A 19,793-nucleotide genomic window follows, 5' to 3' on the forward strand; every position below is an offset into this window, starting at 1 on the left:
GGGGGGGGGGCAGTTGCTAAGGTGGCACAAGAGGACTTCTTCCTACTTCTTTCTATCCAGCCACAACCTGCCTGCCTGAATTGAAAATCCCCACAACAACCAAGGCTTGTCTCAGAGGTGCTTTGCAGAGCAACAAGGCAGGTAGAGAGCAGGGCTGGAACGGGGACGCTCGGAGATGCATTCGTCCCACTTTGCCTTATTTCCTTCTCTCCCACCAGACAAGCAAGCAGGGCAGCACGGAAGGTGGATTTCCAAGCTGCCGGCACTTACCGGGCTGCGATTAGCCGCTACGGCGGCACACCGCATATCCCGCTGGGCCCTTTTATTGTATACATATTGCTGTCACTACCTCTAGGCATGAGTCATATAGAAAATGTGTGTGTGTATATAGGCAGCTGAAGAGCAGTTATTTTATCCCAGAGATGAGCCAGCTTTCAAGACAGCCTTTTCATGCAGAAGCCAAAAAAAAAAAAAAAGGCCCCGCAGAGCCTAGACAATGCTGGCCCCCGTGTGCCACGCACAGAGAAAGGCAGCAAATTAAAGGACAGAGCAGAAAAGCGCCGCATTAAAGACTCTGCAGCGCGCCGGGCAAATCGGGGTGCTTGATCCCTCTGCTTTGCTGTCACCGTGCCTCATTTGCTTCCCGGCGGAGGGGAGCTAGGGCCAAAAGCAGCACCGAATGCAATCCTCCAGACCCACGGTGGCCCAGGAACCCCTCTGGAGAAGAAGGAGCTTTCTCCAAACCCTCACTGCCAGCCTGCCCGTGCTGGGCTCGAGTACCATCATTTTTATATCAGCTCTAATTACATTAATTACTCTCCTCAGTATAAAACTCATTAAGCTGGAGTTTTTGGTTCATTAACGCCAAGCCGAAGAGGTAGCTGCTTGCTGGGGCAGAGGGTTTGGTGGGAACGGTTCTCCACTGAGCTGTCCCTGGTCGTGCTGCTTGGCGTCCACTGGAGCACGATCCACGGGGGTTCTTGCCTTGGAGAAGACAAGAGTCGAGAAGTTGCTCATGTTCTGCCCCTCATTTTCCTGCATCTGAAACACTGGCAGCATTTCCTCTGTCCAGGGGTGGGCTGATCCAGAGCCTGCAGGAGCTGGGAGAGACACGTAAGGATGACCTAGGATGAGGAGGGGCACCACTCAGTCTGGGGCCCTGCGCTCCCAGACTCCCCTTCACCCAGGGGTGCTATGGGTCCCCCCCTTCCAGCCCTCCTGCACATCACAACTGCAAAGGCACTCTGGGCATCCATGATGTGTGAGACCAAGTCACTGTCACTTGCCATGGCAAGGGAGAGGGAGCTGTGAGGCTCCCATGGCCAGGTAGTGAGTGTTTTAGCTTCCTCCAATGCGAGGGGGACCCTGGGCCAACTGAGTGGCAAGATGCTGGAGGCTTCCCTCCTCCATGGTGCCAATGTTGTGATTCACAAAGTCCCCTCACCTACCGCCAGCTCCACCTGGCCACCAGCCCAAGCTGCCCTCCTTCTCTCCGTTCCTGGGAGTGGCCGGAGAAGGGTTTTGATGCAGGGGAAGCAGGGTAGAGAAGGCACTGGAAGAGCTGCAGATCCTCGCTCTGGCTGTTGGGACAGACTCGTCCACCCAAAGCATCTCTGACCGGCTGCCCAAGCTCCCCAGGGCTGAGCTGCCCGCGCTGGGCGATGGACGTGACAGGCGCGCTGACCCACTAATGGACTGGAGAAGCCATTTCCTGAGCGCAGCACCTCCTTGGTGCCACGCAGGTTGCTACAGCGCTGGCTAATTACAGTAATTAGGGAATCACGCTGAGTGACAGCAGACAGGGGGTTCAGAGTCATTCGAGTCCTACGGAAGATCAAACAGATGCAGGCGTTCCCGCTAAGGCTGTCTCTGGCTGCGGGTGTGGATAGTGAACCCGCACACCGGCTCAGCCAGCGTGGGGTCATGGCATCTGTCGTGCCCTGTCCCGCCAGGCCGGAGCAGGGAGGGATCCAGGTCCACAGGCCTGTCCATCTTCCAGGACCTCTGCTTCTCTGCCCAGCCAAGAGGCAGACGGAGGCTGCAGCCAGCTTTTTAGAAGGGCCGGGAGGGGAAGGTCCCTCGGTGCAGTGAAAATGAGATGTATTTAGTCTCAGTCCTGCATTAAGTGCTGTTTTGTGCTACCAGCTATCTCAGCCTAGCAGCAGCAGAGCAGAAGGGAGCAAGTGCAGTCCGGGCAGCATCTGGGCCCATATCTAACTGGTCTGGTCCATTCAGGAGGACTGATTGAAGTGGCTGCAACAGCAGGGGACTGGACTGTGATCCAGGAAGTCCCTTTCAGATCTGTGTCCTATTTGCTCTGCTCCCTGCCCGGGTCAGATCTCAGAGGAGCACGCGACCTGCCTTCACTCATGCCCAGAGCACAACAGGCCACGTGCAAGAGATTGGCTCAGTTCATACACGCTATTAGCATTGAAATTAATTTCTTTCTAAATGCACACGAATCGATGCCGAGAAATCCATTGGCAGGAACTTTCTCAATCCGTCAATGTCCTTGTTAAAGCCGGGTCTAGCTGCTGGGTATTGGGCTGGGGGTGGGAGGGCTGCAGGAGGGAGCCGTGTGGGGCTTGGAGGCAAAGGGGTCCAGTTCACTCCTAGGTGTCTCTGACCTCTGTTTCCTCCATCGGCGAGTGGAAGATGGAGCTACTGCACACGTGGGTTGAAACCTCTTGGCAATTTACTGCCAGTCTTTCCAATGCTGCTCTCTAATTGTGCACCCGCCACGGTCACATAGGCATCAAAGGGGCTGCACATAGGGGCTAATTCCACTCCTGAAGTGGGTGTCTTAGAGGCATCAGTTTGCACTGGCACGTGCACAATGACTTGGCCTGAACTCAGAAGCCAAAGCTGAGACAAGTCTTTTACCCAAAGCATCTTCGAGCACCTAAAGATCCAGATGGTTGAATCCAAGATGGATACAACCCTGCCGGGCTGCCCTTGGAAACCAGAGCCAGGTCACTCCCGAAGTGCTATCATCAGCATTTTGCCTGGCCTAGTTCGGGCTGCTCCAAATGAATGGGGCATTTACTGCTCCCTTAGGAAAGCATTCATGGCAGGATATTGTGGTTCCCTGACTGAACACTCTCAATGTAATTCCACTGACTTCAGCTGAGTGCAAAATACAGCATTTTACATTTGGGCAAGGTGGTAGAAAGAGTCTAATTTTCCCCAGCCCCCAATCTTCAGGTTCACACCCACGATCACGGTCTTTCTGCTCCATCCAGAGTATACCCGCACACTCCCATCATCCTCAATTGTCATATGAAAAGCTTGGCATGCTTGGGTTGAGCTTTTGGATGGGTGTGGGGGACTGGTTCCCATTAATATGAGGAGGTCTATTTCTTTAGGGACTGGGCATGGAGACAGAGCAGTTCAGAGGCCCCACTGCTATAGCTCTAGAGGCAGGGATTAAGTTTCGACTAGGCTCGTGCCAAAGTCCTCCACAAGCTGACCCAGCTGTAAACAAATGTATGATCATTCAAGCTGGGCAGATGAACATGGGTGGGGAGGGGGGGCTTGATGCTATAGCCCCATCACTCCCTTGTGTGCCATTGGCTGCAGAAGCTGGTGCTCCTTAACCGCGCTAGCCCAATGGACCACTAGACTCAGGGCAACCTTTGACATGATTTCCTTTTAGGAGGCTTTGACAATCTGCCCTTCAATTCTGCTCTTCTTCTCTGCTTCCTCACTTCCAGTAGAGTCGCATTTGATCTCTGAGCAGGCCAGCGAGGGGCAAAGCACAAGCAGCACGATCGTGCATAAGGATCGTGTCAGACCGACTGGAAGGAGGGGCAGAGGGCACGGGCGAGATCTCCTGCAGTCCTTGGGGGAGGACACGCAGAGAAATGACCGTACTGCCCGGCAGGGCAGAGCATGTCCAGCTGCCTTGAGTGCATTGTGACCATTGATGGGCATTGATAACAATGCAATCCACCCAGCCAACTACCCCATATGCAGCTTCTCTCCACGTGGTGAGATCCAATTGCATCCTGTGGATGTAGGTTGCTCACTTGTTTCCCCAAGGGAGGTTCCCTCCAGTGACCTCCAAGGCTTCTCCCTTCAGTCTGCAATCTCCAGCACGGCTTACATGTCCTAACACCTTGGCAGTGTCATCCAAAGCCCCACAATGAGCGAGTGAAGCAGACAACAGCATCTTGAGCAATCTGGGCTGGCATTCCTGCTTTTAAACCATCCCTTTCATGGTGTTCGCTTGCTAAATCCCACAAAATTGTTTCTAATATCCCTTCCGCATTTACTGATGTTAAATCAGTTGGACTGTAATAGCTTGTTATGTCTCAGGGTCCGGTGATAAATATTGCTATGTTGGCCATTTTCCAGTGGCCTTGATTTGAAAAAGCATAAATCCTCTAAATGAAATAATTTAAATGACCATTAATTTCCACCCCTGCCTCTCTCAGCTTCAGGCTGCATGTGGATTAGCACAGTTCAGACTTTCCGAAACTCTGGGCTCACCCCTCAAAGTGGGCCCAATTCTGCATCTTTGCTCCATCGAAGGGCTCACGTCTTCCAGGAACCCTAGGGCTACATCTAAAGTTGCATTAGAAATGCATAGGCAGAATCAGAAATGCCAGGGAGGCAAGGCTGAGCTCAGCACCAAGCCTGGGCACTTTCTGTTCCTAGTCCAGCATCAGCGGCTATCACATGTATGCCAAGTGGTAACTTTACCCCGTGGCACTAAGGCTTTCCTGAGGGTGAGGGGCTCTGGCTCTGCCTCTCCTGTGCCTGTGACACTGGTATTGTCTGGAGTGGCACAGGACTATTCCAATTCCTTGCCAACCAACCAGGGCTTCAGCCCAAAACAGCAGGCGTCAGGGCCAAGGGTCCATGCCCACCACCCCCATGCCATCTTCCCTTCTGCTTCCATTTGCTGTGCTATTGAAATCACTTCTTGTGCCCACCAACCAGAAACAAATCCTCTGATGGATTGGCCCAGCTGGCAAGGTGCAGGGCTCATGCTGATGTGAGGAGCAGGAGGCAGTGCCCAGAAAGACTCAGCCAGGTCAGGCCCAAGGAGAGGGCAAGCCACTTGTAGCAAGGGAAGCGCTTAGCCCGTAGGCTTCGGTCTGAATCCCTGAGCTGCTCCTGGAGAGAGGCTTTGCATTCCCTGCGGGGAATAAAAATGAGCTGTAGCAAAACAACATTTCCACGCTTCCCATTAATTCCCCACTCTGATTTTTCTAGTGGAGCAATTTTCTCTCTTACCTGCCTCTTTGTGTAATGGTGCAAACACATTTAAAGAACACTTTTTACTGTGCAGTGAAATATTTTTCTGCACTCCGTGTCTCCACTGCTCCTATTAGCTCTGCTAATTATCCTTTTTAACTTGTTTTTGCTTATTTTTATAGATCTCTCAGTTTATTTATATCTACCTATCTATAATGATTCCAGAGCCATTACTCACAGCAGCACCAGGAAACATTACATTTCCCAATTTACAATTGCAATTATGATATCCATCAGGAACAAATGCAGCTGCCTTCAATTTTAAGCAATATTTTGATCATAATAATTAAAAAAAAACTTATGGCATTGCACACATTACCAACATTAATATAATTTCAGGGCTGTGTTAAAAGGCATGGAAGGCAGTAGTCTGTGGGTGAGGGGGTGGGGTAGAAACTCATTTTTAACCCTTTGGGTGACTCTCATAATTTACCTGTTCCCACTGCTAAGCTGCAGCATTGCCATCATGAGAGCTAACTTCCCCATTGAGTTTAACATAGTTTTTTTTTTTGTCCTTCAACTTATTTTTTCCTCCTACTTTTCCCTTCCTGAAATTGCTAGTTATTAAAGTATTTGTGTGCAAACAAGAACATTTTCCTGTCATTGCTCATTTCAGCTTGCCTGTTTGAATGTGCAGGGACAGCTGAAATTCAGTTGACAATATTATAATCATTCCCACAATTGCATATTACAAACTCCATAACAAATAGTGGCAGATCTTGGGTTTTGTGTCTGTCTGGGTGCGTTACACGATGGAGTGTATGCTGCACAAGTTCCCATTAATGACACAAACGTGTCTTTGTGGAAAGCCGAGACTCCGACAAACCGTCGCACGAGGCTGCCCCTTTCCCTGAATGGTAGGGAGCACTCTATTAATGGTAATTTGCCCCCTTCATCCTGGGAGGCTGCTAGTTTGCTGCAGAGAAAGCTGGATGTGACTCTTCTTCATACATTATTCACTTTCTAATTTGAGCTTAACCTTGAAGTGAGGTTTGCAGCCTTGACCCTTTGCAAAGAGTTTATTCAGTTGGGTTCCCCTTTAACCTGAGAGTACTGAATGCCGGGTGTAGGGTATGGAAGAGAAAAGTCCTCTATATAACAGTCCAAAAGGAGGAAAGCATAGGTTTAATGTAGGCAGCCTCCTCCACCTCTTGGCCTCTGCACACTGGCACATTCATGTGCAATACACCCAAGGTAGATGGATCTCCTCGTTGCGAGGTCAATCCCCATGGTCCACTCCACCTTTGACTTCTCTGTTGTGACCTCCGGTGCGTACCTAGTGGGATGGTGGATGCTTGCCTACAGTGGCCCAGACTGAGCCCATCAATTCCTTCCATAGGCATCATAAATCATGCACCCTTTGTCAGCCAACTTACAGGTACTGATGACTGTCGACTGGCCCCAGATGCACGGCCTTGTGCTGAAAAGACATACATCCCATTACCTTCCAATCTGCAGCATGATTCAGTTGTGAGTGTGCATGCTTGAAACAAGAGGTCCTTCTTCCAAGTCATCCATGTGGCTGATGGGAGGGTGCAATGCACATGAAAAACTAGGTCAAGATTTTCAGAAGTCATAACCATGGTTGGCTTGTCAGGAGAGCTCAGCTTGGGCCTGTTTTATCAGTGCGTGCTCATCATGCTGGATGCTAATGTGGTTCTAAGTGCCATGGCTTGAGGAGCTTCTGGGCATCAGGCACATTAAAAAACCTGGATTGTGTTTCTATATTGGCAAGGGAGATGAGCCCTTTGAAAATACTGACCAACCCAAATGTGAAGGCCAGATGTTTGCAAATCTGGCCCTGAGATTTCTTCTGATTCTTTCTTGCTCTCTATGGGGGTAAGTCTCGAGCTATGGTGCCATTGAACCAAGGGCTATTTCACATGTTGTATGGGGCTTCAGCCTGTCTGCTTGGTCTCCATAAGAACTGAAGAAATCTTTGAAAGGTTGGCGGTTACCTCTGTTGTCATCCTCTCTCATGGGAAAGAGCAATCCCCTCTCCAAATCCTTTCCCCTGGTGATTTTCTTTGTGCGTAACATTTTCGTGCTGAACTCCTTTCTGTAACATCTCCTTGTTCTATGAACTGCGAAAGCAGGAACCCACTTGTATTACATGAGCACTGTGAAAGGATTGTATTGATTTAAATATGCAAGGCTCACTAACCCACAACCGAGCAGGAGGCAAAGACACAGCCTGAGCCTACAGAGATGGGGAGGAGAGTGTGTGAGGTGACTGGGTTCTGCTTTTAAGAACAAAAGAAAGCTGTCGAGTGCTCAAACTTCTTTAATGTCTTCTCCATATACCTGATGGTCCCAGTCTCTGTTTGGCCCAAATAGCCATCCACCCCTTGCATGTTGCAGAATCCCTGCCGCCTTCCCTTCTCACCTATTCACTGACCCCTTCATAGCCATGCCTGAAATCTCATTTCTTCTCTGATTCTGATGGCTTCAAAGCACGTCTGTCTGTCTACTATCCGATCATCCATCCATCTCCAATAGCTGCCTATGTGTCCGGTAAAGTCAATGGAGAGTCTTATTTCTACATGAACAAACAACCCATCCAGTAGGAAGCTCTTGATAGTCTTGGCCCCAAGAATACCTGCATCTGATGGAAGCTATTTCCATTTATGATTAACCTCTGTGGTGCCCCAACTTCAGATGAACACAGCCAACTACCTCTCTTTTAAGGGTTTGTAAGATGAACCCCATTTCCAGTGCTCCTTACAACGTATGTTGGGAGGATCCGAGCAGCTCTGACTGCCCAGGCTACCTCCGTTCAGCACCCGTCTGGGGACGGTTGGAGCTGTCCATCAGCTCAAGGGTGCTAAAAGAGAAATAGCTTCCACTTTTTCTATCCCTGCCGCGAGCACAGAGACAGCTCGACGCTGCCACCACTTTTCATCATCAGGACCCCCCTCTTCACACTCCCAGTGCACCAGTGTTTCCCCATCCATGCAAAAAGCACCATCCTGTGAAGAAGTCCAACCCTTGACACACTCCCTCCACCCCCGGCCATTCATATCAGGCCCTTTATTGTTCTGCTTTCAAAATCCTTCTCCATGAATTAGCACAATAAATAAACAAAAATGCTGCATGCTGGAATATTACCGGTGCTTGAATATCCCATCAGATTAGCTGGAGAAGAGCAGACAGACATTAAAATAAATGATCCAATCATAATTCCCCTCCTCCGCTCCCCATTTCTACCAGGGCCCGAGTTCGGAGAGCTCATCTGACCACAGATTTCTATCAGGTACGGGGTAATTTTCAGGTAATTTGAAACCTGACAGTAGCAGGCAGGAAGACAGAAGTTTTGGCTGCGCTCACCTCCAGCGACGAGAAGAAAAGAGACAATTTTATTTGAAAGAGAGGAGTGAGAGTGAGCAGGAGAGGGATGATTGAGTCCTTGTATGACTCCTCCGTCATGCTGGCACCTCACCTTAATGGTCAGCACAAGCCCATTGTTAATCTCAACCCCACAAGGTCAGCCCGGTTTACGGAAATCAAGCTGTTGTCTGTCTCTGTGCATCAGCACTTGGAACCAGCAGCAATAATCACTCCTCGATCAGAACTTGTTTGCCATTATCTGCCCGGTGTTGGTCGATGATATATGAAGCAATTTTGGCTGCGACAGTTCCGATTCGCGCGTGTTGAGTTCCTTCCTGGCGAAATCTATACACGTTTATTTTTTTCCCCCCTTTGCCAGGGAGCAATATTTTAAACTAAAAGGAGTTTTCAAAGAGCAGTTGCCATAATTCATCTTTACAGTCTCGGGGTACAAACAATGCCTTCATTAGACACTGAATTTCTCTCCATTATAGCACCATCGGAAAGCATGTATTTGGTCATTTATTAGCGGTTGCTTGATGAGGTGTAGGAAAAAGGAAGGACTAAATTAAGCCAAAGGGTTGTTTTGCTTGTACTTTGTAAGTGGGTGAGTCTATAAAAATATCCAAACTTAATAACACCCATAACTCTGGATGCCACAGAAAAATACACAGGGGGAGCATTCGTCTCGTAACAATGATGGTCCGGAGGGGGGGAACGCTAGGAAATGAAGAGATGTCCATCAAGAGCCTGTCTTTGGTAAGAGGTGGTGAACTGGTGGGAAGGGTTAGGGAGAGAAGGAGATTTCTCTTGAAATGTTGCAATTAATGACAAGTCCTTTATTCTTAGACTGCACCAGCAGCTGCTTTGTCTGCCTTGGGACATGATTGTCTTGTTAGCTGCACTTGGTTTTGAAAGATCTGTAGGAAGACAGGATTATTGTGTAGCATATCCAGGTAGGTTTGACCATGCTGGGCCTGTAACTGGGTCTCCCCCTCTTTTAATAAAAGATGCAGGGTCAACAGAGCCTTAGTGACACACATGTACATCTGCATATTCAATAGAGGGGCAACGCTCCTGTAGTGTCTGTTTTGCACCCTGCACTTAGTACTCCTGCCTTATTGCAACTGGTTAAATCCACCCAGGATATAATGGAGGCAGAAGTGACTTTTTCACAGGAGAGAGCAGGACTGAGAATATCCTTGCAGGCACAAGCAAACTGAAGGGAGGGCGCCGGGCTGGTGTTCACGAAAGGTCATTGCTTTGGAGGACACTGTAAAGCCAAAACCTAGAAAGGGCCTAGTCGGAGGTGAAGATGGGCCCGGTGGGTCATGCTGAGAGTGAAGGAAGGGTCTGCTTATCTACAGCACCACACTCCTGTGCACAGACCAATTCATCTCACCCACCCGACAAGCCCTTCTGCAGCCACGCGCTCCTTCCACGACCCACACAGACCCCTCCCGAGCACAAACCCACCAGCTCCATGCATGGGCTTTCACAGAGACATGTCCAGCTTGCATCCATTTCAACCCAACCCACAGCATATTATTGACGGACCGGACTACACATTACAGTAGTATCCTACAGTACTCCAGGGCCTGAGGAAGGACAGAGACCCTAGGAGCCTAAGGGATGCGCAAAACCACTGCCACCACCTTTTTTTGTCAGTGAGGAAGAGTCACCCTCCCTCCAAGTCAATGCTAAAGTGTAACAGGGAGGTTCTCCACCTGGGGCAGCAGTAATGGCCTGGCCAGCTGCCTTTGATGTCCCCTTCTTAGTTGAAGCCCAGGGCTGATTCCCAGGTCACCCATCCCTAGTTATGTTACTGGCTTATGGTGCTAACTTATGTAGGGAGTGGATTTGTAGTTGGATGTGCTTATTATTTTCCCCGTAATAAAAAAAAGGCAGGCAGATTTATCTGCATCTCTGCTCTAATTGCAATGCAAAGCCCTGTAAAACCAACAAGATAGCTATTTTCACCCCAATATTCATAAAAAAAAAAATTGAAACAAGTGACACAAGGACTGCTTGCTCCCTGGGAACATTTAGTTTTTTGTGTTTAATTTCCACTGTGAATCCGTCTCCCAGCCGCCGCAGTCACTTTGTGTAAATGCCAGGCAGACTAACAAATGTGTACAAGGCTTTTGGCCTATCCGGGAGATACCACGACATAAAACAGGATTATGCTTCCACTGTACAATAAAAAGAGATGAAAGATTCTAAAGAGATCAAAGTAATTGCAGAAGCAAAGGAAACATTTACATGGGAAACGTGACTTAAAAATGGAACCACACCAAGCATTATTAGCCCAGGGTATTCAAAAATCACAAAGGACAGGTCTTAAAGGGGAGATGGAGCTGCGATGCCTTTGACTCTCAGTCCAAATCTGAACCTGAGGCAGGATAGATGACAACCATTTGAAATGTGGGTAGCTATTGGTGCTCAGAGAATAGTCCCCAAGTGTCAGAGAAATGGTGGAGCCAATGGTTTGGATTAGCAGGCTGTATAAATATGCATGAGGTATGGTAGGGAAACAGATGCTTAAAATACTTATTTAAATACAATGGTGTGTAGGGATCTCCATCAAAGTGCCCAGGGAGGGGAATATTAATGTAACAGTCCTGCAGCCCTTCTGGCAAAGATCTCCAAGACAATGTGAGGCAAATAAAATAGTATTGCCCCATTTCACAGATGGATAAACTAAGGCAGAGGTGGGTTCAGTCATCCTAGTCCTGAGTTCTTGCTGTGAATCCATAGCAAGGCTGAGACTGAAACCCAGGAGTCCTCAGCGGCCCCACTCCGATTATCACACAAGCTTCCTCACTGGATCTGGGGCTGAACTCAAGACCGCTGACTCTCAGACCCCTCTTGTGACCTACCGCTGCCTGCGTTGCTGCTGAGAGTCAGGAAAAGGATCCAGGACCCCTGCTCCAGTTTCCCTGGCTGCAGCCAGAATAGCCAGAAGACAAGTGGGAGGCAGAGAGACCCCAGCACCTGAAGGAAAAAGGAGCCCAGCATCAGAGATAGAAGCCACAACTCCCTGAAGAGGCTCCTCAAGGGCAGCTCTCTGTGACAGCTCGGAGAAAAGCCAAACAGGCTCAGGGAGGGCATCTGTGGCCTGACATGTCCTCAGCATGGTGCCTGCTTTGGGCTTAAGTACAAGTATCTAAGTGTGGAGGGGGGCTGCTTGTACTCGATGCACTGGGTTGCCTCAACGGGAGAAACAAAGCCCTTAATTGGATTTGGTGGCCTTATCACCACCCTGGCCGTTCTCACCCGAGACAACATCCACCCCGGATGAAACGACCAAACAAACCTGGGCTTAATTGCAATTTGCCGGGTGCGCGATCTGTTTCTGGCCCACCCGACACCAGCTCCGGGGGGAGCCGGTTTTTGATGTCCCACCGGGTGCCCTCGACATCTCAGACCCACCCCGAGCAAGAAGGCTGGCAAAGGTAGAGCTGCTCCAGAGAGATGGTTTCACTTCATTGTTCCTCTGTGGATGCTTTATTGAAATGGAGGGGATTTGTTAAGCCGATGAAGGGAGGCTGTAGTCGACAGACACAATAGCAAAGGCAGATTAGGCCCAGAATAAGTGTCTGTACCCTGGCGGATTAATGAGGAGACTGATGGATTTTACACGGTGAAAAGGCTTCACTGATCGTGTTAGGGGGAATGAAATGAATCCCCCTTGTGCAAGTAGGGCAGGCCGGTGGCATTGGAAATCCTTGCCACGTAAGAGCCACATCTCCCTGCCCATCACACCCGGTGGCAGAGCAGCGCTTTCTGAGACATGGCCACGTGGGCGCAGGATGCTCAGAGGGCTGCAGTGTGCCCATGCTGCTCTGCATCCTGCGTGGGTGGTGCGACGGGGCCTGTACACAGCAGGGACAGCACGGGTGTTCATGTCATAATGGGCAATATGTCCATGTATTGACCGGGTGCCACTACCTCTAGGTTCCTATGGCCCACCCAGAAATTCCCCTGTATCCTAAAGCTGCGTGTTGCACCCCTGAGACCACCAGCCTCAGTTCTGCATTCAAAATTGCTGTCATATCTTGTGACCTTCAGCAAGCATCGAATTGTCCCAGATTCCAGCAAGAAACCCGTTGGTCACCGACTCTTCTTCCCCCATCCAGTCCACAAAGGGCTGCTGATAATCCAGGAGCTCGGCTTCAGCATCCAGTACAAAACACATCTACTGGGTAGCCATCTCCCAAGCTGTCAGAGGGCAGCAGTTTACCATAAAAATAATCCCGGTGGAACAATTGGCCATGGTAAAAATAAAACATGTCAGAGGTGATCTAACTTGCCACAATAAAACGAAACCTATCACAATAATAAAAAAAAATCAACGTGTATTTTCACATGCGACTAACATAGCGAAAAAGGGATTTTTGGTGCCATTTCATAACATGTATCTAAACACCACACATCGTGTACAAGCACCCTGTGAGGTCTACAGAGACACTCGGAGATGAGGGGTGCACAGGAGCATTGTCCCGCGCCACTCCAGATGCTCACACTTTGCAGCCTGGCTTCCCCAAACAAGAATAAGAGCTTAAAAAAGCCAGGAAGATTTGGAAACAAAGTGAGGAAGAGCCAGGAGAGGATGAAGGACTGAACAATCCTTTAATGCATTGATGTTTTTCAGGAGGCAATCAGCATCTGGATGAATTAAATCTTTTCCATGTCACCCTGACAAATGATGCTGGGGAGAGGGAAGTTCCAGGGCTCTGCAGGTGAAGGGACAGAGCTGAAGGAAGAAGACTTGTTGCTGTTGCGGCATCGGGTTTGTGAGCGCACACAGCTCCAGGACGCGCAGCAGAGGCCATTAGGAGCGGCGCGGCCTGCCTCCTGCGTCCTGTGAATTGCATTCCAGTCCATCATTCTTTCTAATTAGGCACCTCTGACACCCGATTAATCCTATTTGCCTGCAGGCCTTTTTATCTTTCCTCCTGCTTTTATCGGACAGGGAATTAGCCGCCGTTAGTATGTAGAGCGCGTTGTGCAGCGCCGGCTCTCACCGGCCTCTCAGACTGTTAAGGAGGCAAAGTCCAAGTGAAGCTCGAAAAAGTTCATTAGAGGTAATTAATATATATATTTTTAATCGCACTGATTATTTTGCTCTTCTTCTGGAAAGCAAGAGGCCGGTGAAGCTGCCAAGCAGAGCAGCTCCTGGGTGAGGTCGGCTGTTTGCTTTCCTCTGACGGCGATTTGGAAATGGGCTCCCAGTTGGTTCCAGTCCCAGCTGCTGCCTGCCTTGTTCACCTTCCTTCACCGGCTCCTGGGGCACTGGTGTCTCCTCTTCAGTCTGAAATGTCCCACTGAGGTCTCTGTCTGCAGGCGAGGCCCAGAAGAGCCCTGGACAGAGCTCTGGCCAGGACTCCTGCTTCTTCCAAGTTTCCCCAAACCAAAATGCAGCGTGACAGCCGAGCCCTCGTGTCATGGCGCGGTTAATGCACTGATCATTGTAATGAAGTGCCCGCTCTGCTTCCCGGGACAAGAGCACCGGCAGCAGCATTCGCTGCACCAGCAATTCATCACTGTCAAGGCTCCCTGCAGCCTCAAACCAATTCCGGCCCCAACTGAAGAAGGCCTGGCTGTACCCAGAGTGTAATCTGCCTGTCATTTCTAATACATATTCCTTTTCCTTACATGACGAATTGCAGAGGCTGCCAAGGCTGAAGGACTATGAATTGCTTGGGAATATAGTGGTCCACATCCTCTGCTTCTGCTGTATGGGGCAACATGTAGGACTCCATCTCCCCGATGCTCCTCTTGGCTTGGGGGACCGTGACCCTCTCCAGCAGCCCAGGCTGGGCTCCCCAAGGCGCCGGTTCTGTTCCGTATCTGGACTTGCCTCCAGGCTTCAGGCTAGGGGACACTTCCAGGGTTTCTGCACTTTCCCAGGGAAGAGTGGGAGCAGGATTTATCAGTCATTGTTCCTCCAGGGATGGGTAAAACCAGACCCAGGAACCATCAGCGTAACAATGCCCACTTCTTCTTGCACATCATCTCTTCTGCCTGCGTCTATATTATCCTCCCCAGTGATGGACCCTCAGTGACCTTCCTCCAGCTTCTCAGCCTCCTCTGCCCTCCATCCAGGATCCTTGTCCACCCAAGCCCTTGGGTTCATTTGAGGCCGGATCCGGGATTCAGGCTGAAGTAATCCGTGTCCTTCCTTGAACCCTGCCCAGCCACACTCCCTGCAGAGAACAGCCAGGTTCGTCCCTCTTTGCATCGCTGTTTGTTTGATTAGTACAAAACAATGATTAACAAGACACCTCTGACTTAGCGATCATCGCCGCGTGCCGCGTTAATTCTTCATAAGCTTCCCAGGCCGCCTTTTATATATCAAGCTGAAATGTAATTATCTTGGTGACTCGTGGCGTAAATCAGGAGTTGTGTGTCAAGGAGATTTTCTGCGGGGTTTTATTTTACTGCGTCGTATATTAGATGTGTGGCTGGAAGGTGCCGTTACCTGCCTAATCGCACGAGACGACTCCGTGCGCAAACAGCTCGCCGGCGCCAGGCTGACGAGAAACTGGCGCCACGGCCATGGCTACAGGGGCTGCCCGAATGGTGAGGACAAGTCATTTTCCAGCCAAGCAGTCAGTGCTCGAAACCTTTCCAAGGCTGAGTCCCCCCCTGCTCCAGCACAGAGCATCAGGCGCAAACACAACCCAGCCCCTTTGCTACAAGGGAAAGCAATGGCAGGCGATGCACAGAGGAGCCACACGCCAGCGCTGAGACGGGTGGACGTATTGGGCTATCGTTGCTTCCAGCTCAGTAGCACATTAATGGAGAGCGCGTCTTATCAAACCACAGCTCATTGTCCCTGCACAGAAGCAGTGCTCGTACTTGCTCCATAGCGGGGTCCGTGTCACAGCAAAGCGCATATAGCACCGGCTGTACACCCAGCCTGGCCAGCCCCCGGCTGCTTGTCTGGGCCAGAAGGGCGAAGGTGGCTTTGGAAGGAGAAGGAGAAATTGTCACCCATGTAGGACCGTCTGGGGGTGACAGGGATGAGCTGCGGGCCGGGAGCTTTCTCCAGGACCTTGCAGCAACAACATGATTTTTAACCCTTCACATTGAAGGACTCAGGGTGGGAAAGAGATGCACCAGCTAATCCTATGGAGATGGCTCTTTAATCAGCAGCTCCCCGATTGAAGGGGAGGCAGGCTGTCACCGGGAGCGAGGCTGTTTTCGAGAGGGCTGGGAGTGAAGGCACTGCCAGTTCTGCCACCCTCCTTCCCCACCGCACTACCTGCCAGGGATTGATCACTGTGGGCCGGGCTGCGGGTTGTCTCACATCAATAGCTACCAGGGCTGGCTGCAGCCTCACTCGATTTTTGTGCTCTGTAGATAACACTCCACTGACTCGGTGGTGTTTGGATTTGTGTCCCTGTGCCACACACACACACACACACACACACACACACACACACACACACACACACACACACACACACACACACACACACACACACACACACACACACACGGCCCTGGATCCTGCAGGCCTCTGCACACACTCATTCATTGAGTACAAAGCTGTTCCGGTCCGGCACACTTGAGCCCTGGCTGCTCCTGGTGTGAAAAGGGGCAAGCACTAGAGGCTTGGCTTTCCAAACCGCTAAGCCTCCCTGGCTCCAGCCAAAGGCTCTGGAAACAAAGGCTGCTCTGTGCCTTGAAAAATTGGGCCTTGGGCACTTTCTTTTTGCACTGCATGGCAATAAACTCCTCTGCAGGGGAAGAGCGGAGAAGGTGGAGCTGAATCAGCTAATGAGGAGGAACGAATGTGCATAAGTTAAAGCTTGTGAAATCCCCCCCACCCCCTTCCCCATGCAGGTGCTGTCATTCAGGGCCAGCAGAGCCACTGCTCAGCACAGGTGTGAGTCTGGACTGGTGAAGCAGGCGGCTCTGAGCTCTGCGATCTGGGTGGGAATGGGATCTGCAGCAAAACTGTTTGCTAACTGCTAACTCCCGGCTACACCCCCTGAGACAAGGTGCCTACCTCGGGGGCACAGGGAGTGGGCCTCCACTGAGCAAAGGGACTGGTGCAGGGAGCAGCTGCTGCAGGGAATGGGGCAGAGTGGTCTCATGACCCCAGGGGGGCTGAGTTCAAGACCTGCCTCTGCCTCATGTGAGACTGGGGAGTCTCTCTCCATGTCATATACCAGCTGGAGGCCATTTGTCTGCCTTGTCCACTTCAATAGATGCACTTTCAGGCTGGGAGTGCCTCTTACCCTGTATTTGTAAGGCTCCCAACCCCATGGCATCAACTGGAGCTCTTAAGCATCGCTGGCTTGCAAAAAGCAAATAGATGCTTGGCATCTCCCTTGCCTTGAACAGCACATGCAAGTGTTTTCAGACCTCAGCACCCTTCCCAGATGTGCCCCCCTCCCCATGCATTTTGGGTTCCCTTCAGCCTCTTTCCCACAATGTTTGGTTGCTGGCTGGCAAGGCTCTGGGTAATTCCTGATGGGAGGGTCTGCTCTGTAGTTTGGGGGGTACTACGATAATTACTTCTCCCTGGAAGAAAGCACTGAAGAAGATGGCACTGGCAGGGGCAGACATGAGTCCAGCCATCCACTGCAAGCCGAACGCTGGGGGTGGGAGCTGTGCTGGACATGGACCATTGTTTTATCCCCTCATGCCCTAGAAATGCTTGCGGCAGGGCCTTCCTTATGGAGGAGACTAGGCCAGGAGGTCCCCTGCCCTACCAAGATGGACTGCGGCGGTCTATGGGGTCTATGAGCAGCAGTAATGTCCCTTTGCCCTGCTTGATTCAACTCCCAAGCCCACACAACAGCCGCCCCTGTCCCCCGCCTGCATTAAGAGGTGAGTTCTGCCCTCGCCTTTGATACAGAGCAAATGTTTGATAGCCTTCATCTCATTTTCACACTAGCCTAACTCCACTTAATGAGGTGCAGACCTTCCTGTTTCCGTGATAGGATCCTGTCTAAATCCTTCCGTGCTCAGCCGTTTCCAGAAACTCAGGTATTGACCTCTCAGCTCAGCTTTGCCCTGGCTCGCTGAACGGCTTTCAGAGCAAAATCCATACAAGCTCCACATCCAAAGCACTGGGTTGGGGCCTGTTCTCCTGGACCTTTCCCTCACCCGTCCCGCAGCTCATGCAGGGATGTAAGAAGCTTTTTTATATATTGGCTGCGGTACGGCTCGCTCGGCCCCGTGCGAGTTGACTGCAGTTGTATGGAGCCGCAGGGCTTGCAAGGCGGGGCTGGGAGGCAGATGGACAGACTGACAGACAGACAGATAAGGAATGGTAATAAGTAGAAAATTAGGTAGTGTGTGACAGATACGGAAGAAAGAGGCAGCGTCGGTAGTCCTGTTATAGCTCAGATTGGCGCCTACACGACAGCTTATACCCAACACGTACAGGTTGGCATGTACATGACAGCTGTACAAACTGGAGAGGGGAGAAACCCTGACTAAGCTCAGAAGTGCACTCAGAGCAGAAAATATCCATTGACTTCTAAGGGGCTCGTGTGGCAGCTGCAGTCAAGGTGATGCCGGCTGCTTTTGCCTAATGAATTTCCAGGTTCTCCGCTCCCTCTTGATTGCTTTTAAATCTGTCTCCTCTCATCAGTGCTCTGGAAAATAATGTTAAAAGCAAAAAAAAAAAAACCCCACAAAGGCAAAGAAAGAAGCAGCAGAAAAAACCCCAGCTGCTCTTGCTACAGGACTTAATAAATGTTGACATTTTTACAGAGGGAACTGTCTAAGTATTTTATTGGTGTTAATATGATCTAGGCAGGATTAGCGGGATCCAGAAATTGTTCTCTTGCCGAACAAGTAAAGGCAAATTTGCTTCTGCCTCTTCCTCGGGATTTGATTATAACCTTTCCTCCCCACGATGATGAGAAGATAAAGACGTGAGGGAATTCGCCCCCCACAGCTCCCCAAAATTAGTGCCCAGAGGCACCGACACGTGGCGGTCCCTGCTGCTTCTCCAGGAGCCAGCCAGCCCTGTCGCCTCCATGCAGGGGCCGGCTGCCTCTCGCGGCTCAGCGCCTCTTGCTTGCTTTCCTGTTTGACCCGTCTTATTTTTAGACACCTCTGCCGGCTTGCTGAGCACTGTATTTCTTCAGCTTTGACTGCGGCCGCCGCGGTGGCAGTGGAAAGTACAGCTTTCAAGCTCCCTTTCACGTGTGGTTTTTGGACTGAAACCTGCTTGGATTAGACAGAGCAAGCTCCATCTCACCCAGGAGTGTCTGCTTATCACAGGTACATGGCGCTCTCTGTCCTCTCCTCGCTCCCTCTCGTCATGCCTTTTGACTAGCGCTCTCTGCCGGGACTCGGTGCCAGTGTACAGCAGCGACTTGCCCGCCTGCATCACCTGCCAAAAAGCCTGGCTTATTGTGCCCACAAAGGCACCCACCCTTTATCTCAGCTGCCAGCCCCGGAGGCAGCCTGCTTGCCTGTGCTTCCTCCCCCAGCCAGCCACACGCCCTGTGCTGGCTGGATGGGGACACTGAGGCACTGGGCAATAAAGCCTGCCTAGAGGCAGAGATGGAGAACAAAACCTTGAACCCCTTGATTTCATCATGAGACCCTGCTCCCTCTCTGAGCTGTCCAAATGTCCTGACTCCCAGCCGCTGGCTTGAAGCAGCTGGCAAAGAGCAAGGCCCCCGCGGCTCGTTACTGGGTGCCGTGAAAGCTGCTTTTGCACCCCATCCAAGTGCTCCTGGGACAAAAGGAGCCTGGGCTTGGGGAAAGTTGGAGGGGAAGTGGGGAGAAGCTGCATGGAGTAGTATCACCAGGGCTTGACGCCTAAAGGGGAGCCCTCCCCTGCCCTGTGCCCTCCTGTTTTTTTGGGAGGAGTCCTGACACTCCCCACGCTGCAGCACACCCCCTGCGCCTCCTGCCTGCCTCGGGGAGAAGACAAACCCTGCAGAAATGAACAAAAGCTCAGAGGAGGATCTTAGAAGATTAAAGGGGGGCTGGTTCCCCCTCCCTCCAAAGATAGGCCTTGACCTGCAGCCGCCCTTGTTGCACGCTGATCCCCAGGCACCTCTGCAAGCTGCTCCCCCAGGCCCAGCGCTGGGTGACGCCCCTCCCAGCAGCAGCCGAGGTTTGCAGCTGTACAAAAGCCCCACCTGGCTCAGCCTTTAATCATGTTACTTGGCCTGAGTGTGGCAGTTTGCTCGGGGAGGGGCTGGGTGGAGGCTGCACAG

This window comes from Gavialis gangeticus, unplaced genomic scaffold (assembly GCF_001723915.1).
Source record: "Gavialis gangeticus isolate Ggan-Ray unplaced genomic scaffold, GavGan_comp1, whole genome shotgun sequence".
Lineage (NCBI taxonomy): Eukaryota > Metazoa > Chordata > Crocodylia > Gavialidae > Gavialis > Gavialis gangeticus.